The 24,421-nt window shown below is 46.5% G+C and overlaps 1 protein-coding gene across 7 annotated transcripts in view; it reads left to right on the top strand.

Annotated features, from left to right (window-relative positions):
• SPATA20 (spermatogenesis associated 20) overlaps positions 1 to 24,421 on the top strand; it is a 2,403,479-nt gene that overhangs the window by 1,818,312 nt on the left and 560,746 nt on the right. The window lies entirely within an intron of this gene.

The following is a 24,421-nucleotide window of genomic DNA, read 5'->3' as shown; positions in this document are numbered from 1 at the left end:
TTCTCTCCTTTTTGACGCAGTATCCCTGATGAAGGGGCACGGAATGGCCCCGAAATGCATTGGATGTTGATGTACTTGAATTAAGAAATACCAGTATGCTCTGAGAAAAAGAGCCACAATGCGCAAATATAAGAGCAAATAATCATTGATTTATGAAACAGAAAGAAAATAAAAACAATATGAACTATCGATGAAAAAGTTTGAAATTCCTGTATTTATAGGAAAATATATTGTGTGCACATAAGGATGGGACCAGTGGTTCACTGAACTCACATTGTGTTTTGATTACTTAACGCCGAGGGACACCTGACGTTGCTTATGTGGCACCTCTAAACTTGAATGAACTTTATTGAAACACTGCTGTGCACCCCAGTACACTGTTTTTTGGAGTGTAAGATCTGCCATACTGTACTTTCCCGAGGAGACCCCAAAGGGAATTACAGTTTTGGTAATTCTACTATGATTCGACACGTCCAGAGGAGGCAACCCCAGAACTATGCCCGGGAGAGTGTCAGGGCTCTGGCACGAGAGGCTCCACGGGATGGTGCCTCTACTTCAACTGGAGGAGCAACTGCATCGGTGAGGGGGCGACCAGAGCAGCTGATCCCAAATATTCAGCCTGTTTTTAAGGAGGCCTCAAACAAATACAAACATTGTGATGCTCTACTTTGTTACGGGGAACAAAGTATTATGATCATTGTTCGAGCATAGTAGAACCACCGCTGCCGTCCCCAGCCCTAATTTTGATTATTTTTTTTTGCTCCTGTTGAGCAGTTTGCCATTCCCTGTTTTTGTTTTTGTTGAAAAAAAAGAAAAAAGAAGAAAAAAAAAGTTATTTTCAGAACTACCTCCAATTCTCAAAAAATATAATGTATTCTTAAAAAAATGAAAACGAGTAACTGAAGTGGAGTGCAGTGAGAGAGGAGAGGAAAATGAGTGAGAAAGCAAAGAAAGGGACGACAGGGGAAGGGAAGTGAAGTAGGGGGACTGAAAGAAGGTGAGTGTGTTGAAGGAGAGTGAGGAGAAGGAGTGAACATGGGAAATGAGGATAAGTGAAGAAAATGTAGTAAAGGAACGGGGGGGTGGAAAGGTAAGAAAAGAGCAGTGATGTTTAGGAAAGAGTGGAGATACAGACTGGATAAAGACAAGTGAGTGTGAGACAAGGTGAGTAAGGGAGTGAAGAGACAGAGAAAGTGAAAGAAAAAGTGAGAGTAGAAGACTGAAGGCTTCATTTAAGAGGCCATACATCACTTTTACGCCGCTGGTGCGTCACTTTTTGTGACGCACCGGTGGTGTAAAAAATGACCTTGTTGAGTCATATTTACAAAGTGACGCATCTAGGTAGATGCGTCACTTTGTAAACCCCTGCACCACATTATACCTGCGCCAGATGTAATGTATGCAAAGGGGGCGTATTGACGCAAGGAAGGGTCGTAGAAGTGACGCAGTGAAGTCTATGAGATTTCACTGCGTCACTTTTAGGTCGCCGTTGCGTCAAAATCTTGCGCCTGCCTCACAGCAGGCGTAAGACTGATGCAGGCCCTTTCACATGGGGCTGGCCCCATGTGAAAGGATGCATTGCTGGAGTTGCGTCACTTTTGTGACACACTCCAGCAATGCATCACTTTTGCGCTTACAGATACATCAGAAATACTAACGTATCTGTAACTCCTTCGGTGAGGAGATACAGACTGGATAAAGGCAAGTGAGTGTGAGACAAGGTGAGTAAGGGAGTGAAGAGACCGAGAAAGTAAAAAAAAAGTGAGAGTAGAAGACTGAAGGCTTCATTTATGAGGCCATGCGTCACTTTTACGCCGCCAGTGCGTCACTTTTTGTGACGCACCAGTGGTGTAAAAAATGCACCTTGTTGAGTCATATTTACAAAGTGACGCATCTAGGTAGATGCATCACTTTGTAAACCCCTGCGCCACATTATACCTGCGCCAGGTGTAAAGTATGCAAAGGGGGCGTATTGACACAAGGAAGGGTCGTAGAAGTGACGTAGTGAAATCTATGAGATTTCACTGCGTCACTTTTAGGATGCTGTTGCGTAAAAATCTTGCGCCTGCCTCACAGCAGGCGTAAGACTGACGCAGGCCCTTTCACATGGGGCTGGCCCCATGTAAAAGGATGCATTGCTGGAGTTGCGTCACTTTTGTGACACACTCCAGCAATGCATCACTTTTGCACTTACAGATACGTCAGAAATACTGACGTATCTGCAACTCCTTGCGAGAGTGGAGATACAGACTGGATAAAGGCAAGTGAGTGTGAGACAAGTTGAGTAAGGGAGTGAAGAGACAGAGAAAGTGAAAGCAAAAGTGAGAGTAGAAGACTGAAGGCCTCATTTATGAGGCCATGCGTCACTTTTACGCCGCCGACGTATCTGGAACTCCTTGTGACATAATGCGTCATACATTAAATATGACGCATCAGGAATGTCGCATGGAGAGCGCACTGAGAAGTGATGCATCGCTGCTTTCACGCAGCAATGCATCATTTCTCATAAATGAGGCCCTGAATAAGAGAGAGAGGAAAGAAACATAAGTGAGGGAGTGTGGCTGTGTTATAGGGAGTGAGTGTATTAGAAGAGGAGTGACAGACTAAGGGGTCAGAGAGAATGAGGCTAACAAAGAGAGAATGAGGGAAGGGGAGTGTAGAAGTAAGAGGACAGAGGGAGTAAGAGAAAGAATTAGTGAAGTGGAGTAAGGACAGTAAGGGAAGGGAAAAGAGTGAAAGAGCAAAGGATGGGAAGAGAGAGGAAGAAAAGAATAATGGCATAGATTCTTTCTCATTTCAGACCCATATTCTTGTACCTAACCGATTAAAATTGTTCCCACACAAATTCAGAACCAAACTGCACATTTTAATTGGTTGTACATTTCAAGACTTTGAAACTCACATAACATTCACCCATCCCCCCAGTGCTCATTCACCAAGTAACCATGGTAACTCCCTCTTAAACCAGCACACAGTTCACAAGTTCATCATACTATGTTGCAAAAAAATCCATCAAGGTTGTTTGACCTCTCAATCTACTAGCTAATGAAATGCAATGTTTCTTTAAATGACTTTTTCTCAACCATTTAAATGACTTCTTACAAAAAAAAAAAGCATGCGGCCTAATTTTCAGTGGAGATTTTTAAGAAGGCACCAATCATTTCTGGTTTTTCAACTGCACTGATTCCCAAGCACTTTTTTTTCATAATCAAACTGCCATTTCATTTCCACAATTCATCTGACTAGAAGCACATCTACCTTCAACATGCAAAAAGTCTGGTTTGTGGGTCATAGCTATGTCCACTGGAGTTAAAAATACGCAGCTAACAGAGGTATTTACAACCTTGATTTACCAAATGTGGACATTGTATGGATTGGACAGAGAGGATTGAGAAGTCACCAATTGATACCATTGGTAAAATCCTTTATGCATTTACCACACCCTGACCTTATAATTGTGCACTGTGGTGGCAATGACTTGGGCACTTTGACTGGGGTAGGTCTGGAAATGCTTTTAAAGGACATCTTTGGGCAATTGATGTCACTTTTTCCAAAAACTGCCTTGGTATTTTCTAATATATGCCAAAGGCAAAAATGGAACTGGTCCAACCAATTTTGTCCACAGATTGAAAAAGCAAGGAAACATGTAAATAAATCTGTTTCTGCTTTCCTCAGAGACTATGGTATGGGTTCCATTTACCACAACAACTTGCGTTACAACATGCAAGACATCTATAGGAGAGATGGTGTGCATTTTACAGATGAGGGGAATAGAGTTTTCCTCTTGAATATAAGACTCTGCATTGGTACCTACTTGTAGGTACAAAAAACACCCACATAACACAACAGCTCTTTTCAGAGCTACCCTAAGCACTCTAAATTATTTTTTTACTATAATTTTTTACACTGTTTTTCCCTGTGGTGCGCTCATGGTGCGCACACCTGGGAACGCACCCAGCGCTTACCCCGCGAAAATATATAAAAAAAGGTTTTTTGCCCTTCAGGGTCCTTCTAGGCCCCCTCAGAAAACCTAGGGGTCAGGGGGCGTGTACTCTGCCCCCTTTTAATTATTTCCCCCTTTAGTTTTTCGCCTCTTGTGTCTCGATTCTACCGAGACACAAGATGGCGGACTCTCCGGACTGTTTAGAATGTTGACAGACACCCGACAGCCAATCAGCTTTCCGCTCGCGCACTCCCGTAGCGCGCCGGGTGCGCTCCCCGGTACGCGCACTTGTGAGCGCTGGGAGCGTGCATATAGATATATGTGTTTTTGAAGTTAATTTTTTTTAAAAACACTGGAACAATTTTCACCAAATATAGCAAAGTCGCATCTGCGTACCAGTCCCTACAATTTTGCCAAGTTTGGCGTAATTCCGTTCAGCGGTTCGGGCTGTAGACTTGTTAGACCGTCCAATGGAAATTAACATGGGGAAAACACGTTTTGGGACCCCCCTTTTTTCTCAGCCCCCACTTCACGAATCCCCCCGAAACTTCCAGGGAAGGAGCGGAGCTGGCCAAAATTTTGGAAAATTACACACAAATACCTCAACCGGCGCCAGAGTTATTCCCAATAGAATGTTGCGGATTTCCTATGGTAGCCAATCCTAACTATAACTATATATATAATATATAATCCATAGTGTCTCTTAACTAGGGTGGAACATTTTGTACAAGAGGTTTTGAAAAGGTATCCACATATTTCTTTTTTTTTTTTGTCCTCATTAGCCTTGATTCCCAATCAATGATATAAAATATATATATATATATATCTAGCTCCGGTTGGCGCTAATCAAAAAGGGAGGCCGTGGAGTAATTTTTATCATTGATTGGGACTCAAGGCTAATGAGGACAAACAAAAAAAGAAATATGTGGATACCTTTTTAAAACCTCTTGTACAAAATGTTCCACCCTAGTTAAGAGACACTATGGATTTTTTATATATATACATTTATTTCGGGACGAGGATGAATCACTCTATACCATGCTTGATTAACCTCCAACCATTGGAGAACTTCTTTCCAGTTAAGAAAACAGCTGCGAAGTCACCAAAGGAGTCTTCCAGCAATATAGTATAGAGGCCTAATCATTGGACTATGTACGGATTACTTTTCACCCAATACTCGTAAGGACGCCAGCAATCATTTCGCTTTCTTTTAGATGATCTGTCTAACTAATTGGTATACTTTATAGCCATTAACCATTCTGTCTTAGTCGGAGGAGTAGATTTAACCCAATTTTTACAAATTTCTCTGCGGGCAAAAAGTATCAAATAAAAAATCATTTTTTTAGCGTCAATTGGCATGGCTTCTCCATGCTCCAACATCCCAAAAATATAAAAATGTTGCTTACCTGGAGTGAATCTCCAAGTATAGAAGATATTGTGCTACTCGCAGCCTCCCAGAACTCTTGGAGAACAGGGCACTTCAGAAACATATGAATATCATCTCCTCTTTCCTTGCAAAACTTTGGGCATCTCGGGATCGGACCTTTTCCCATTTTCACAAATTTATAAGGAGACCAGTAAACTCTGTGGAGACAGAAGAGATGGTTCCGCCTTAAATTTGCAGCACGAACCGAGCAGTATAAAAAATTACAAGATACTTGCCATAACTCCTCATGCTGCTCTCCAGGCAAGATCTTCTCCCAGAGTAACGATGGTAAATTAAAGTCTCCGTCTGCCAGGTCCAATAAGAGCCAATACCAGCTCGCTACCTCTTTCTTCCGGATGATATTTGTCATTATCCTTGATTCCAACTGATTGGATACTCCTGCTGCATCCCCTAAAGAAAGGAGCCAACTTTTTATTTGGAGGTATTTGAATCTAGAAAGCTGATTGTTAGTCAATTCTTGACATTCCTCCCATGAGATCAATGTACCATCTACTACCAGATGACTCCAATACACTATGTTAGCATTTTTCAGAGGAAGAGCCAGATTATCTTTGGACCATTCTGGTTAGCCGGGGGGGTTCTAAATAGGAGCCATACCACTATAATAACTCATCTTTAGCTCTTTCCTGATTTTATACCATATTTCCGCAAAGGACTGCAAGACTTTAAGTCTCACTTTAAAAGAAATACCCATGCATAGTATGACAAGTCTGGCAAACGTATCCCCCTTTGTCATATTTTCTCCTTAATTTCTTTCTTGAGATACAAACCCCTTTTGATGCCCAAATAAAACTGGAATTTTTTTATTGAGCCTTAGTAACCCAACTTTCCTTGAAAGCCAGTGGGATATTCTGAAACAGAAAAGTATATTTGGGAAGGATGGACATTTTGACCAGGTTTATTCTGCCATATAGTGTCAATGGAAGATGGGACCAGCTTAACAACAGTTTTCCCACTCCTTTATTTACTTTATCGAAATTTACTTTCGGGATTAACTCTACTTTTGGTACAATCTTGATACCCAGATATCTCATCTCCTCCTGAATACACTCTAATTGAGAGTCAATATACCAGGTCATTACCGTTGTTTTATTTTCATTTATCTCATATCCTGATATACCTCAATAGGGAGACCAGCAGGTCCCGCTGCTTTATTAGATTTCCCTATTCTTATAGCTTTCCTTATTTCTCCTACGGTTATGGAGCTATTATTAGCTCCCCTTTGGATATTGGAAATGTTTTTAGGGAGGTCCAATCCCAACCATTCTTCCACATCCTTCTCTCTTGTATTCAAATCCTCTGTATATTTCTCCAAAATGGATGAGAAGAACCTCCTCAATACCCTCCCTTGTCTCAATCAGAATCCCTGAATCTTTTGGCTTTAAACCCTTTATAAAAGATTTCACCTGATCTTTTTTCGTTTTCCAAGCAAGCAATTTGCCACAACCTTCCCCATAACTAAAATGAGCAAGTTTGCTTGCTTGCCACCTTTCCTGTACTCTACCTTCCAATACACCTGCCAGATCATTTTTTAGCGTCTGAATAGAGAGTAGTAGAGGTTCTTGAGCAAGTTCTTTATTTAGCAACTGCTGTTCCAGAATCCAGATCTCTCTCTCTCTATACTCGCGATCTCTTCCCTTTTTTGTTTGTCCTTTTAAGATTGTACAGAGATTATTTCCCCCTTAAGAAAGCTTTGTATGCATCTCATACTATGCTGATCGAAGCTGTACCCAAATTATCCTCAAAGAACTCTTTGGTTTCCAGTCTAAGCTTTTTAACTATCTCGTCATCAAATAGTATGGTGCGATCCTTTTGACATCTCTTCTGTGCTACATTTTTCGAAGGTGTCAAAGACAAAGTAATGGCAGAGTGATCTTACATATGTGAACCCAAATAACTTACACTTCCAACCTGTTCTTTTAAAATACAACTGATCAAAAATAGATCAATTCTAGATTGATGTCCATATTTTTTATTATTAAAAGTATAACTCTTAAGGGGTACCTCCCTCTCTCTCCAGATATCACACCAACCTCTATCTTTCATTACTTTGTTAATCAAAGATCGTGTTTTATTGTTCATCATGGTCCTGCTTTTGGTTGAGCAATCCAAATTAACATCCAAAACTATATTGAAATCTCCGGCCATGATGACAGGATCAGGGAAATCTAAAAGTTCTACTAGCAAGTTGCCAAATGGGATAGGATCACGTACATTCGGGCCATAATAGCCCACCACTGTATATACCTGATCATAACATCTTACCGTGGCTATTGCCCACCTACCTGCCTTATCTACTTTACTCCGCTCTATCACTATCTGGGGATTCATTTTAACTAGAATTGCTACCCCTCTGATGGTAAGCTGCTGATTAGTAAATACTGCTTTTTGTAACCATTTCCTGGATTTAAAAACCTCTCATCTCATCCCCAGTTAAATGGGTCTCTTGTAAGATTATGATCTGGGCTGGGGCATCCTTCAAATATTGCAGCAGCTTCTCCCTTCTGTACCTCATTCTAAGCCCATTAACATTCCATGAGATTAGTTCCACCTGCTTTATCTGGTTGGCTATCATCTTATATTAGACATTATTTTTTTTGTTTTTAGGCTTAAGAGTATGTATTACAATGAGGACTACCTTTTTTTTCTTTTTGTGCCCAATGCTCCCTCACCCGTATACTAAAACCTATTGGTGATCTCTCCCTCTCCCCCACCCTTGGAAAACCCTCCTCAGACTTCATATTGGCCTAAAGCCTTAGTAGGCCCCCTTATTTGAGGATTTGAAAAAAATAAACTTTGAGGCTTATTCATAAACAAGAAGTAGGTAAGGGAATAAATAAATAAATAAATAATAATATTCTTTTTGATATTTTCAAACATATCATACCAGGCTGACGAGAAAGGGGGGGGGGAAAGGGAAGCACAATACTGCTCTGCAGCTTACTGTTAAGTATCCAGTATCCATTATCTCTAAGGGGGAGACGCTAACTCCACTCCGTCTCTAGTGACTTCAAAATTCCGCCGCATCTTCTACTCTTCTAAAGTTGTATAACTTGTTGTTGTGCATCACCCAAAGACTGGCCGGAAATCTCAACTGAGCGGTTGCCCCCATTTTTTTTATAAGGCTCAATCGTAATGCCAAATTCCCACTGCTTATTCGCTGTTATTTGGGATATGTCCGATCTAATCTCAGAAGTCATTCCGTCCATTGTTAAGCTTTTCTGGTTTAAGGCTTTTACTAATATTTCTTCCTTGATTCTATACGTTTTAAAGTTTTTTTTTTTTTAAAGTATGTTTTTATTGCAGAATTACAGACAAAACATCGAGAGTATCAACCTTCAGCCCCGTCCTCATACAAGACACCACATTGAACTTCAGTAGTACACAGCCCATCAGCCCACATCCCGGAGGCAGGGCGGCGTTAAGTCAGTGTGCAAGAGAAGTCTCCCCGCCTGGCACATAGGGACAGTAGGTCAACAACACAATCCTGGTTCCGCATTTTCTGTACCCTCAACAACAACTCCCCCCCCCCCCCAAATGCCCCCTAGAGGGGTCGTACCCACCACTCTAACAACATCCCAGCTCAGTAGATCCACAGAGCCTAGCCCGCTCCCACTGCAACAGGCCAACCCGCCCGGTGAATACTCTGCACCATCTACTTCTATGCTCTAACAGGGCAGTCTACGTACTCCTCTATCCCCCCCCCCCCTCTAACTGCTGCTGGTGTGGGTGGCGATGATATGCGTTGGATATAACAGTGCGCTGTCAATACTGATCAAACGTTCGTGCTACCAGTTCCCTGGAACTCAGCCTCTGAGAGTCTTTCCTCCGTGTCTACCGTTAAGCGATCACTCAAAGCCTGCACAATCGTTTCCCAAGCTCTAGCTGCCTCTAAGCCCTTCTCTTTCCCCAGTTTCGTGGCCTGCCGCAGTCTCAATACACTCTCGCACCTCGACCACTTCAACAACTCATTCGTCCAACGTCCCACAGCCGGGCCTTCTTTGGTTTTCCAACGCCAGGTGATCTCCCTCTGCGCTAACATGAGCCCCAAATCAATGAACTTGCTCGTGACTTTTGTTTTTGCCGTGTGGGGAAACCACAGCAGGAGGCAAGCCGCCATGTCAAAGTCCACTTCCCTATCCGTAACCGCATTCAGAAGGGCGCCCACCTCGGGCCAATACGTACCCAACTTTGGGCAACCCCACATCATGTGGTCCAGTTCAACCTCACCGGCCAGGCATCTCGGGCATGCTGCGTCTCGCACCTTAAAGTGCCGGTGGAGTTTCCCCGGGGTCAGATATGCTCTGTGCAAAAGGAAGAAATGTATTTGTTGGAACCTGGCATTCCTGCTACCTTTCCATGTCCGAGCCAGGATGTGGCCCCACTCAGTATCCGGAATAGGCTTGCCCACACTGTCCTCCCATGTAGCTTTCAGCGCCGTGAGCGGTTCCAGCCCTTCGTTCAACATCCGTGAGTGGAGACAGGTCACCGCCTTGATCGTACCCGCGGCCATCACCACATATTGGCAGGCCATGGTGGTGCTCGGCTCCATCAGTCCCCCCTTCCAGTGCTTCCGTATTGCCGCAGTTACCGCTGCGTGCAGGAGAAAATCCCCATCCGGGAGACCAAACTGCTCCCGGAGCACCGCAAACGGGGCCAACACCCCCTCCACAAACAGATCTCCCACCACCTGTAGCCCCAGCTCTTCCCACACCGCCAGCGGAGACCAGTCACCCCCATGCGGTAGAGCCGTCAGCATCCCAATGGGAATCTCCGGGGCATATGGTCGCACCGCTCGTGCCCGCCTCAGGCTCCTATTCCAACAGAGTCGGAGGGTTTTTTCCTCTAAGGTAAGCCCCCGCAATGCCAACCGCTGTTGCATAACAATGTAGGAGAGAACGTGTCTCTGGATACCCATCCCCCGGACCCGGTCAGGACCCCTAAACTCCCTAGCCACATTCTGCGTCAGAATCTGGAGCTGGGCTGCCAGATAATATAATTCGAAATCCGGCACTGCCAGCCCCCCCTCAAGTTTGGGCCGAGTCATGATGTGCAACGCCACCCTGCGTCTACCCCGTCCCCATAGGAACTCAATAATCATTGATCGCAGCTCCTGAAAAACCCGCTGCGGGATCCAGACAGGCAAGGTCCTGAAATAATACAACAGTCGAGGGAGTGCCACCATTTTCAACAGTGCTACCCGTCCCTGCACCGACAAAGGTAGAGTAGCCCAGAAGGACACGCAGCCGCGCAATCCTCTGATACACCGCCCCACATTCCCCTCCAGTAGGCTCTCCGCATCATGGTAGATCCGGACTCCCAGGTACGTAAAGCACCTGTCCTCCCATACCACGTTCGCCGCAAGAGTAGGGCACTGAGCTTCCGCTTGTATTTGGGCTTTTGTATTATATTTGTTTTGACCTATGTCTGCAATTTGGTATTACATTGGTTACCTTCTTTGATACTGTGTCACTTTTTCTCAATCTAACACTTCCCTGAGCACCAATTCCCTCCCTTTCCTCCCCCTTGGGGCCTTACTATTTATGAATTGATGTGATTTAATTTTGTCAATCGGCAATCACAGAGCATTGGTTAATAAATCATTTAATTTCATTTCAAATCTTTATTTCGGCATATATGCCATAAAAGAAAAACAGTGCACACATTACTTGCATTACATCAGATAAAACATATCTCTACATTAAAACACTGATACATAAACACATTGATAGAAAGTAGAATCATTAAAAGAAAAGTACAATCCATATTTGAAAACAATAATAAGGGAGCAGTACGTTCATATGTTATAGGATGGACCACTACATTGGATCAACAATTCAGATCAGTTACAATTGATGCCCTATCTTTTTCCTTTGATAAAAAATAGAAAGTAGAAATCTACTAACACTAAATATTATCTGTTGTGACGTATTAGTAGTTAGGATTCTCAGAGCCTGTGAACATGACCTCAAGCCTAATAAGAGGCATATTGGTTTGATCCATCTCTTCCTTGCCTGCACATACGAGGGGCAGAAGAAAAGGATATGCTGTTCATTTTCAATCTGTTCATGTTCACACATGGGACAAATTTCGTCCAATGTTTGAGACGATGTATCACGACTCCTAGCCCAACGTGCCAAAGTTGTTTTGATTAAAAGGTTTCCATACCTAAATTTTAAAAATAATGTTTTGGCAAGTGGGGGCTCTATTTCATCCATAAAAATTTCATAAAGGGGTTCGTCCTTAAAACTTAAGAATTTTGAGATTATGGTCCCACTAGCTGAATTACTTATTGTTCTATTCCCTATAAAGGTCCAGAATGCCCTTTTTAAAATTAATTTGGGATTATCGGGTAGTTGCTCGGGATTCTCCCAGAAATGTCTTAATCCTATACAGCTCAACCAGGTCTTAACATGCCTTAGCCATGGGGTAGCACTTTGGGGGTCAAGCGCAATAATTTCTTTTAACCCGTCTCTATAGTCTTGGAGTTCAGGGACGTGCCATAGTCTAACCCATAGCATTAGGGGTCGAATCAGGACTATATGATCTGTTCTTTTAAAATTCAGGTCCAGTTCCAAGGGTACAAGTGGAGTACCTCTTGGGACCCTCACCAAACTTCGCATAAAGTTGTTATCTGATACTCTAAAGGTATCTTTGGCTCCGGGGCCCCATATTTCAGCTCCGTAAAGGGCTGATGACTGAACCTTGAATTTAAATAGTTCCATAACTGGGGACACTGCTTTACTAGTACTTTGACTGTGTTCTTTAAGGATTGGTCTAACATTCTGGGCAAAGATTAATTTACTTTTGTCCATTTGCGCTTTCCAATTGAACTTGGAGTCTAGTGTCACCCCTAAATAAGAAAAATGGGGAACTGAATCCAACCTTGCTCCATTTAATGTTAAACAACCTTTCTCCCGTTTTATAGGGTTTAGAGACATACATTTAGTTTTCGTTCCATTAATCTCCAACCCCTTAGAACTGCAATAATCATTAAAAGTGTCCAGTAGGGACTGTAATCCATTTTTTGTTTGGGATATCAAAATTGTATCGTCAGCAAAAAGTAAGGAAGTTACCTTTTCGCCATTGAGCTTTGGTGAGTCATTTTTGCAACCTTTTAAAAAAGAGGGAATATCATTTACAAACAATTAAAAAAGCGTGGGAGCCAGGACACAGCCCTGACGAACTCCACGTTCGATGGGTATTTTTTGTGTTAACTCACCATTTGGACCCCATCTAATTCTAGCAAAATTCCCTTCATGCAACTCTTTAATCTGAGTAACAAGGTTGTTTGGCATACCAGCTGCGCTCAAGGTTTTCCATAAGAGATTTCGGGGCACCAGATCAAACGCTGCCCTTAAATCAACAAAGGCAACATATAAGTGGCACCTTTTGATCTCTACGTACTTCCAATAGAGGCAGCAAAATCTAAAAATTTGGTCTATAGTGCTGACTTTTGATCTGAATCCAGCTTGGTATTTAGTTAAAATTTCATTTTCATCCAACCAATCACACACACGTAATAAAATGTGCCGTGAATAAATTTTCTGTAGGATGTCCATTAAGCTTATTGGTCGATAGTTACTAGGGTCCATCCTATCGCCTTTTTTAAAAATTAAGACAATTTCCGCTCCCTTCCAGCTTTCTGGAAATTCTAAAGAGCAAGATAATGTATTGCACAGATAGTTAATATAGGGTGCCCATATTCCTAGGTCATGCTTGTATAGGTCCCCCGGGATCTTGTCCAGACCAGGGGCTTTCCCTGATTTGATTTGGGATATTGCCAGCTCGGTTTCCCCTAAGGTAAAGATTAAAGGATCTGTTCGATAATCGTGGGTCTCCACAATCGTGTCCATTTGAGGATCATCATATTTTTTGTACAAACTCGTGAAATGATCGACCCAGGTTTTCTCATCCAAAAAAACATCCTTCACCACCCTACCTGCTTGATTACCATTTGCGACCAGCCTCCAGAACGCCACGTTGTCGCGTGATCTGGCGGCTAGCAACAAATCAGCCCATTTATCTTCATCCCATCTTGACTTTGAAGCCCTTTGGATTGCCTTATACTTATTCCTAGCTCTTCTGACAGTTCTTGGTGATTTAGTTTTTATTGCCATTAGCATTTCCCTCTTTGATTCCCTACATGATCTGTCATACCATGGTTTACCATGGGACAGGTTCTGGGTCTTTTGCTGTTTTTTTTTTTGGCATTTTAGTTACTAATAATCTTAGGTCAGCAAAAAATTTCTGATGTAACGACATGAAGGACACTCTAAATTCCTCCTCGGATTTTGTCACTAAGTGGGGTCCGAGAATCTCAGCGAAAAGAAAATATATTTCGCTGAGGATGTTGCTATTGTCCAGTATAAGCGGCCATTTCAGAGATCTTCTATTATTGCTAATATGGATCTCAGAATTATCAGCACTATTGCCCTCATTTGGAAATTGCTGAGCTGTATCACTAAACAATAGGGCATCCAGGGTCAGTATCAGGGGGAAATGGTCACTCTCAAACCGTTCCCCAACTTCAAGATCAATAAGATACATCCAGAGAGGTATTGAGGTGATCACAAAATCTAGGTTGTTTTTATAGTTATTCCTGGTGAAAGTTGGTTTCCTGGAACTATCGGACGGTAACCGTCCGTTGCAGGCCCTAAGAGTGTGGTCCGAGCATAGGCTAATCATTTGAAGACCCTGTTTTGAACATTTAACCGATTTAACATTTTCAAGCGTGGGAATATTATTCACTTGGTCCTCTTCTCCAAAGATTTCGCTAAGCCCCACAACTGGCTCAAAATTACAATTAAAATCTCCTGCCAGGATAACAAAATCTTCTCTGGGGTCTAGTCCACTCAAAAAGCAATCCAAATTTGAAATGGTTGGGGATTCTCTTGATAAGGGTAGAGGCCTATTATAAACATTTACTAGAATTAAGTTCTTCCCATTTGCCAATGTAATGTTTAGAGCTAGTAAGTCGGCAGAGTTCAAATCGATCTTCACAATCTTCACCCTTAAGGTTATTTTCACCCACAGCAGGAGACCCCCTGACGGCCTACCTCTATTGGATGGTATTGCATCTATACCGTATGTCTTGTAACCCACCCTGTGCGGCATCTCCAGTGACCATGTTTCTTGAAGTAAACAAAGATCAAATGACTCTATGAAGATTGCCCACTCTGGATCCCTCAGGTTTTTCGCAACTCCAGCTATGTTCCAACAGACCAGTTTAACAGGCAAATCTGGGGCAACGGACCTCTCAATGGGAGCCCGTAGCATTAATTCATGGCCATTAGGAACCACAGGTTGTATTTCCAAGGGTAAAGCCTCAAATAATTTCTTGTTACATAAGGTAGTTGTGAGTGGTACCTGTTCTTCTACAATATTCACATCATGTGTTGCATTTGCTTCACGGGGAACAATCTTATCCAACCCCAGGGGCACCGAATTATCCAATACAGCTAGTAAATTTTCAGTGTCCACAACACGAAAAAACACAGAATTAGTCAATACTTCAGAATTGTTAACAACACCCCCATCACCAATACTCAATGTTTCAAGCCCTTCACCACCCCTGGTCAACAACCATCAGTCGCAATCATCTAGACCACTGAAGATGTCAAACCTGTTAAAGGTTTCTAGTGGTGTAAAAGGCTTTAGATGGTCCATCCTTCTATTCTGAAAATTGCGCGATTTTTCTGATACATAATTCCATCCCAAAGGATCTGGTGCTGCCAGGGGAGGAGGGGCATAGTATGAATTGCATGGATTCTGGGGTGTAAGTGGGTACCTGGCGAATTGACTACTACTATTGTTCTGTGTAATGAAACAATTACTTGGTTGGTTTTGATTTATGTGTTGTAATGGTTGGTACTGGAGAAAATGGTTTTGAGATGGGTGGTACTGGGATGAAAATACCACCGATCTTGGGTAGAAGTATGTTAGCGGTTTAGGGATTATAGTGTTCTTTGGACCACCCGATTGCCAGTTTAGAATAAAATGGACAGCCGATGGATCCCTAAAATTCACGACTACCACATCACCATTGATGTCTTTCGGTCTGCCCCCTAACCATTGTAGCCGACGAACATGTACAATCTCACTGTTTATTTCATTTGTAATTGGCCTGTAGGAACTCAGCCAATGCATTATCTTGTTCTTAAGTTGTGTAAAACCCTCTTTCTTATTTTGTCCCAGGACAGGTACTCCTGTTAAAACAACCACATAGGGTACTGCTTCTGGCGGAAGTTCGGTCAGCGGTGTCTTTCTGGCTTCCCCACCCGTATATCTGGTTTCCCCCATCTCCCTAGTTGGATTCTTAGGAAGTTTACTAGGGATATTCTCGGTGGTTTTATTTACGGTGTTATTTAAGGGTTGATCATGCTTTTTTTGGTTCATTAAGGAGGGTAATTTGGGTGAGTTAGATTGAGCAGGTACTGTGGATACTGTAGGTACTATAGATGTAATACCCATAGAGCTAGAGGTTGATGGGAGAGGGGTAGGGATAACAGTAGGAGTTGTAAGGGGTGGTTGGGCTGGTGCTGGTAAGTTTGATGGTACATTTTTAGTTAATAAGCTAGATACCTTATTTGGTGCCTTATTTAGTATATCTATATGAGTAACATCTTTACCACCCAATGCATGCTCAATTTTGCATAGCCTACACTCTACTTCCATCAGCCTCTCCAGGATGGATGCAGAATAAGATTTAACTAAACTCTCTATGTTTAGTAATATAACATGTTCCTTAGCCTCAGTAGACACATCAGGGAACACATTAACATCCATATTATCCTCGTTTCCCTCAAAATTTACTAACAAATTTGTTTGGGGAGAAGGTGTAACAGGAGACCCCTCTATGTCAGCTTGAGGGAAAGAACAATTAGTAATCTTTTTCCCAAATTCGGAGCAGCTCAGTTTCGATTGAATGGGATCCCCCCTTTTCCGCCTTTTCTTAGTAGGTGGTGGGCCATAAATTTTTTGCTGGGGTATGGTTTTTTTCACCCTATTACACAGTTGTTTCACAATAGGCAAAACATTTTCCCCCGCCGTACGTTCACTACTACTTTGAGAAGCTAATACTAGGCCATTCGGTTCCGTTCTTGGCGCCGTTTGTGACGTGAGCACTACCACACTCGTGTCCAAATGTTCACTGGCTAAATCATTGCTTGGTTCTTTGACTATTGCTTCATTGTCGATATCAATGGAGCAGGATGCAGGAAACGAGGTCAATGACACAGACCTAGACTTTATGCTTTCAATTGAGCGGCGACGATCCGCGCGTCTTTCCGCCAAAACAGATTCTCTGGAGACATCAGCGGAAGGTTTGGCAAAATAGTCGTCAAGGGTCCTGTTTACCAGTACACCCTGTTTATCGGACACTACTTGATCAGGGATCACAGTTGACATTTTTAACGCAAGGCTAGCAGAGTCAAGAAGCAAGCCTAACTGTTAACAGTACCTGGCACACAACGGGACCTGCCCAGTCCGGTCTCATCGGCTCTCGGAGGATCTCAGAGGATCCGCCCTTAGTCCGGGCTTTGTCCCGGGATTGGTCCCGCGCACGCGTTCCGCTCACGCGTGCCCGAAACAGTTTTAATGACAAGAGGAGATTAGGAGGAGGAGTCCCGGGAAGAGGCTGCAGGTGTGCTGGGTGATGAACGCACAGCCTGTCGGACCTCGCAGTCCCGACTCCCTTACAGCCGCACTTCCAATCTGTACGGCGTCTCTTCACACCGGCGCTTCCCCTGGTCACAGGCAATGGCTCCCAAAAGCAAAGTAACAAGCACTCCTCTACGAGCGGCACCCGCGGAGCGGGGGCCGCGAGGAGTAATAAAGGGCGGTGATGGAAGGAGGAGTCCCGGGAAGAGGCTGCAGGTGTGCTGGGTGATGAACGCACAGCCTGTCGGACCTCGCAGTCCCGACTCCCTTACAGCCGCACTTCCAATCTGTACGGCGTCTCTCCACACCGGCGCTTCCCCTGGTCACAGGCAATGGCTCCCAAAAGCAAAGTAACAAGCACTCCTCTACGAGCGGCACCCGCGGAGCGGGGGCCGCGAGGAGTAATAAAGGGCGGTGATGGAAGGAGGAGTCCCGGGAAGAGGCTGCAGGTGTGCTGGGTGATGAACGCACAGCCTGTCGGACCTCGCAGTCCCGACTCCCTTACAGCCGCACTTCCAATCTGTACGGCGTCTCTCCACACCGGCGCTTCCCCTGGTCACAGGCAATGGCTCCCAAAAGCAAAGTAACAAGCACTCCTCTACGAGCGGCTCCCGCGGAGCGGGGGCCGCGAGGAGTAATAAAGGGCGGTGATGGAAGGAGGAGTCCCGGGAAGAGGCTGCAGGTGTGCTGGGTGATGAACGCACAGCCTGTCGGACCTCGCAGTCCCGACTCCCTTACAGCCGCACTTCCAATCTGTACGGCGTCTCTCCACACCGGCGCTTCCCCTGGTCACAGGCAATGGCTCCCAAAAGCAAAGTAACAAGCACTCCTCTACGAGCGGCACCCCTAAATCAAATTACCAATTGCAAACCAGTTTTCGAATTTGTTTTTATAAAATTCCAGTGTATGTTGCCTACAATACACCTTCCTCTCTTACGGGGACCCCCTTATATATGTACCACTTAGCACCCAGGTCCCCGTGACCACATGGGTTTAACCCCCCTTTTGTAACGAGCTTCCGCTCTCAGCGGGAAAACACAGGTCTTACCCCAATTCACTTTGAGCCCTGATAATTCGCCAAAGGAAGAGAGCAGTCTCATGGCTCCACGCAAGGCCACCTCCGTGTCCTCCAAGTACAGCAACAGGTCGTCGGCATATAAGGAAATGTAGTGAGTACTCTCGCCGCAGCGGATTCCAAGAAAGGAGTCCCCCGTCCTGGCCTGTGCCGCCAGCGGTTCCATCGCAAGAGCGAACAGAAGGGGAGAGAGCGAGCAGCCCTGTCTAGTTCCCCTACGCACCGGGTAAGCTGATGATATAAGTGGCCCCACTCGCACCCTGGCCGTGGCCGACGAATATAGTACCTTCGTCCAGCTCACAAACCCCTCACCGAGTCCGAACCTCTCCAGCACCGCATCCAGGTAACACCACTCAAGGCTGTCAAAGGCTTTCTCGATATCCACCGACAGAACAGCCATCTCGCCTTCCGAGCCCAAGGCATCCTGCAGTATACCGATCAGCCTGCGCGTGTTAATGGCTGTGTTCCTAGTAGGGATAAACCCCGCCTGGTCACCGTGCACCAACATGGTCATATGCGGGAGCAGTCGGGTAGCCAATATACCACTCAAGATTTTGTAGTCTACCGTCGGCATGGACAGTGGCCTATAGGACGTCACCTCCAGTGCATCCTTACCCGGTTTCAGAAGCGGGATTACCAGCGCCTCTCTCATGGAAACGGGGAGGCGCCCCAGTGCCATCGCCTCTGAGTACACCGCCAACAATCTGGGCGCCAGTACATCCGCGTATTTTGCATAAAACTCAACAGGCAGCCCATCTACCCCCGGTGTCTTGTTCCTGGCCATCTGTTTAATAGCCCCACGGATTTCCATTAGAGTGATCGGACCCCCCAGATCCTTCGCCGGCTCCTCGTCTAGCACTGGGAGCTGTATCTCGTGTAAATAATCACTGATATCCGAGGGACCCGCCTCCAACCGAGTATCATACAGGCCCGTGTAATACCGCTGAAAACGCTGTAAAACGGCCTCCGGTGAATGGACCACCTCCCCCGTTTCGGTTCTGATGCACAGAATCGGGCCACTCCTTGGCACTGGGTCAGCAATCTTTGCCAACAACGTGCCCACCTTATCCCGCTCCGCATGGACCTTTATGAGGTATAGCTTATAATCATAACATCTCAACCCTTCCGTTTCCCTTGCCACCACTTCCTTCGCTTCCAGTAGTCGTTCCTGCAAATCCGGTCGTTCCGGCCTAACCCTCTCAATGTCTCTCAACACACATTCCGCTTTCCCCAAATCCGCCAGAACGGACGTCCGTACATTCGAGAAGCTGCCCATGCATACACCTCGCACCACCACCTTCATTGCATCCCACTCCAGCGATCTCGTTGCAGTCGAGCCCTCATTCTCATCAAAATACAGCGTTAAGCCCTGTCTAACCGTTTCTCCAAACACCTGGTCCTCTAAAGTGTCCGGCCGTAACCTCCAGGTAGGGATCTCAGATCTTGCCCTCTGCCATCTGATCGCCACCAGCAAAGGGTTATGGTCCGAGATGGTCCTAGCAAGATACTCAGTATGGGTCACCATGGCCGCCATATGGGCGTCACACAATATGGAATCGATTCTGACATGTAGATCGTGCAGCGCCGAATGAAAGGAATAATCCCTATCAGTAGGATGCTGCCTCCTCCACACATCCAGCAATCCCCACCTGTCCTGCCATTCCCTTCTACGTTCCGACAGCTTACGCACCGGGGATTCCGCTAGCGGCGGTTGGGACCTATCCCACACTATATCTGTGATAGAATTAAAGTCCCCCCCCCCAGGATAACGGGGCACGTCAGAAATTGGGCTAAGGAGCCCGAGAGGACATCAAAATAACGGGCCTGGTCAACATTAGGGGCATAAACACTACATAGCACCACCTCAGAACCATGCAGCCTTCCTCTCACTGCCACATATCGACCTCCGGGGTCCACCACCCGATCCGTGACCTGGAATGGGACCCCCGCCCTGACCCATATCAGCACCCCCCTCGCAAACGCCGAATAAGAGGTTCCAAAGACTTGGCCCCGCCACCTTTTCTGCAGTGCATCACATTCAAGTTTGGTTAAGTGAGTTTCCTGTAACATGGCAATTTGAACACCCCTCCTCACTAAATAAGCATGCACCTTGTATCTCTTAGACATTGTTCTGAGACCCCGAACATTCCATGTTAAGCACTTCACATCAGGTAATGACCCCATCGCTGCTGTCTCTCCTCCCCTCCGCCTGCATCAACCAACCCAGCACCTCATTGCAGCCACACCCACCCCCCCAACACCCCAAAAAACTACCCCAACCCCACTCCCCAGGACAGGACCTGACAACGGCGCTTCAGCCTCCATCCAAACCCACAACAATACACTCAGTTCACTAACCTGTGGCAGCCGCCACAGGAGCCGTAAGGGCAATAGGGGGGTAACCCAACACCAACCCGCGGAAGGTCAACCCACACCCCACGCCCAAGATCCCATGTGAAAATTACAACAGAGTACCTGCTAAACGCTGGCCAACTGGAGAAATGTTCACCACTGTAGAGCCTCCAGCGCACCCCCACATTTACACATTAAACAGCCCATCCGCCGTTTGCGGCGTGACCGACGGTCCCACAGAGCTGTCCGCCTCGGAAAGTTCTCCCCCCGATTTGCGGCCTCCGCTTTCCGATTCCGAGTCCTCCTCCAACTCCCTGAGCAGCGAGCCCGTGATCGTCGCCGTGGCATCCAACGCTCCTCTCCGTTCCGCTGCCAGCGCTTCCTCCTTCATCGCCTGCTTTAGCCTGTCGCGTCTGCGGATCCTCTGAGACTTACGGATCTGCGTCGGCCTCTTCTTCTCCTTCCCATCCTTGTGTTGGCGGTCAGTCCCCATCCTATACCTTTCTAGCCATGACCAGGCCTCATCAGGGGTGTGGAAAAAGTGAGTCTGTCCATCCAGTATCACTCTCAGCCGGGCCGGAAAGAGCAGCGAATATTGAATACCCTCCTCTCTAAGCTCTTTCTTGACCGCAAGGAAGGTCGCTCTATTCCGCTGAACTTCCTGGGTGTAATCCGGGAAGATAGTCACTCGGCTATTGTCCACCTGGAAGGGTCCCGCCGATCTCGCCCTCTGTATCAACAGGTCCCTGTCCCTGAAATGCAGAAGCCTGGCTATCATTGGTCGGGGGGGACGGCCCTGCATGGGAGGACGAGACGGGACCCTATGCGCCCTCTCAACAGAAAAGAACGGGGACAAGCCTTCAGGAGCAACCGTGGATCTGAACCAGTCCTCCATGTACCGCACAGCATCGTCCCCTTCAATTTTTTCCGGCAGGCCCACCACCCTAACGTTGTTCCGGCGGTTGCGACCTTCGGAGTCCTCCGCTCTTTTCTCCAGCGTCGCCAGTCGGGCCAGGATATCAGAAAGTTTATGTTCCGCGGTGACCACCGCAGGTTTAAGCTCCTGAAGAAGCGACTCATTGTCTTTCACCCTATCAGACAGTTTGGCGTGATCCGCCCTCAGGAGGCCCAGCCCCGTAGCCACCTGCCCTATGTCCTGGTGCAGGGACTCTTTGGTCGCAGTAATCGCCTCCAATATGCCATCTAGGCGAGCATTCAAACTGCGTTCCTGCGCTGAGGTATCCGGGCATTCCTGTCGGGCGTCAACCCCGCCCGGCCCAGCCGTCGCGCCCTGGCTCCTTCCAGCCGCCATAGTGCCATCCACGTCCGCCATCTGAGAGAACCCCCAAACGTCCGACACAGCACTTGAGGGTGAACTGTACTGCTGCAACCCCCAGTCCGCAGGCCTGACTATCGCCCTATGTTAGCACAGCTCCTGTGTCTGGAGCAGGCGCGCTGCACTCCACCGAGGGACGTCCTGCGCAAGGAAGCACCACCGATGACAAAGAAGGAGCAGTGTCCATGTGTGTCCCCAGGAGCAGCACAGCCCCGCGCCTCCTGCAGGTCCCAGCTATACTGTAGCACGGGGCCGCACCCCACTGCACCCCTGCGGTAGTGGGCGGCTCCCCGCCACTCGGTGTCCCGTTGCCGCCCCACGCCGGAGGCCCAAAAGTGGAGAAAAGGGCCCTCGAGCTCGCCACCTCCGCGGTCCCCTCAAAGCAGCCCTCCGGGTCAGGCCCTGTGAGCGCCCCCAGCGTCCTGAGACAACGGCCTCCGTCTTCCTCTCTGGTCGTGCATCCGATCCCTAGGTAGAGCCGCCCCACTGCGTGCACGCAGCTCCTCCTGCAACCTCTCAGTCCCAGCCGAAGGTCGGGCGCCGCCCGGGGCCCGGGGCCTCCCTCCAAGCAGCTGCTCCACCACAGCACAGGGGTCCGATGCAGCGCGCCGACACCCGGCAGCCTCCGGGACGACCGCCCCCTCCTCCTCTCTGCAATCGCCAGCTATGGCCCCGACCTCTAAGGGCTGCCCTCTTCTTGGACCTGCACAGCAGTGGGGGAAGGGCCACCAGCCCACCCGCCGTCGACCCGGCGAGCGCTCCCCTCAGCGCGGACGTCGCCGGCCCCTCTTGTGCTGGCAGGTCGCCGTCCCGCTGGGCGTCCGCCGGCAGCCGTCTCTCCCGCACCACTGTCAGGCAGCTTCGCCGACCCCCGTCACCTCAGCCTCGGGGCCGTCGCCGCCATCTTAGGCGCTGGATCGCGACCCCGCAGGAGCTCCGCGCAGGCTTTCCCCGTCTCCGTCGGACCTCCGCCTTTCCCGCAACGTTCGTCTCAGTGAGTCGGGGGCGAACTCTCCGGTCGTTGCGCCAGCTCCGGTGCAGGGATTTTCAGGAGAATTACGGGATCCTGGCTGGAGCTCCGGGCTCACGCCGCCATCACAGTCGGCGCCCAAGCCACGCCCCTCTATACGTTTTAAAGTTGACAAGGATTTTCCTAGGTTTGGTCTTTCCCGGGGATGCCTTAAAAGGATCTCTATGGGCCCTCTGAATATTTTCCAACAATTCATTCACTGTGTGCTCAATGTGTATACTTGATTTTATGAGCCTTGCGACAAAAGCTTTAAGGTCTTCTCCCTCTGAAACTCTGGAATCTTTAGAATCCGGAGATTATTTCTTCTCATATTATTTTCTAATGATTCCATTTTATCTTTCCAGATCTTCTCATTCCCCTTTAATATTTTCATCTCTTTAGTGGTGACCTCAGTTTGGAGCATAGTTCTTTAACTGAAGATTCCAGCTGAGTAGTCCTGCTAGCAAGATCATCCATTTTTCTCTCTAGACTATCACACACTGAGCTGATCTCTTTCTGATTTTCTTCAGAAACTTCAAACCTATTCCCCACTTCTGTTGTTAACACTTTAATTAAATCAACAATATATTGCGACTGAGGCTGAGACTGTGGTGATTCAGATTGTTGTTTAGATTGAGATTGAGCCTGCGGTTGGAGTGAAGTACACTGAGACTGATTTGTCTTCCCTCGCCCATCCGTGGATGATATAGAAACTTCCATCGTTACTCCTGCTAACTCACCTCCCACCTTTTGCTGGGGCTCAACAGAGCGTGGAGCGCTAAGTTCCATATCCTTAAGCGGGGGATATATTTTTTTTCCTACCCGTAATGACCAACACTGCCTCCTCTGGGAGATTTGCCAGAATCTGATATCTATTTGGGCTTACTATCTTTTTATTGCCACCCTGACTATACACCGTATCAGGTTGTGCTGGTTTTTTTAAAACCAAGGTTTTCGGTACCACTTTGAAAAAAGTTCTTAGAGATGGGGTAATTCTTAATCTTGTTATTGGTAGTTCTCCTTTTTTTGCTTTTCTGCTTCCTTCTCCTGGGGTTCTCCCACTCACTTTCCTTTCTACGTTGTTTCTAGACTGAACCCTTACCGCTTCTACAGTACAGGTCCCCGTGTCCTCTTCCTGATTTATACTAGATGGTTTCCTCCTAGGGGTTTTTCGGTTCCTCAGCTGATACCTGTTCTGGCCCGTACCTCTATTTGAAACCCTTTCTAGGTCTTGGCCTTCCCCCACTCTTTCCAAATTGCTTGATGCCACTTTTCCCAGATTTCTTGGTACTGCTTTACTTGTTAGACGTTTCTCTGACTTCATAGGTAAAAGGCTAGGTAAGGGACTAGGTACCTGACTTAATAAAGGTGATACAAGTATTCCAGGTTGTTTATTAAATTGTTTTTTATACTGTATCTGAGGTTCACATTCGCCTTCACACTCGGCGTCCTCCACTTTAAATAACTGTTTCTTTTTAATTTCTCCTGTTCCAAAATTGCACTGACCTGATGTTACTCCTGTTATATTGCTATGTGTAATTATATATTCTACAGTATTTTGATCTACCTGTCTCCTACCATCACTGCCTTTTGATCCA

This window comes from Lissotriton helveticus, chromosome 7, assembly GCF_964261635.1.
Source record: "Lissotriton helveticus chromosome 7, aLisHel1.1, whole genome shotgun sequence".
NCBI classification, from domain to species: Eukaryota; Metazoa; Chordata; class Amphibia; order Caudata; family Salamandridae; genus Lissotriton; species Lissotriton helveticus.
The sequence above is the reverse complement of the archived record's forward strand: the minus strand, read 5'-3'. Positions and strand labels throughout refer to the sequence as shown.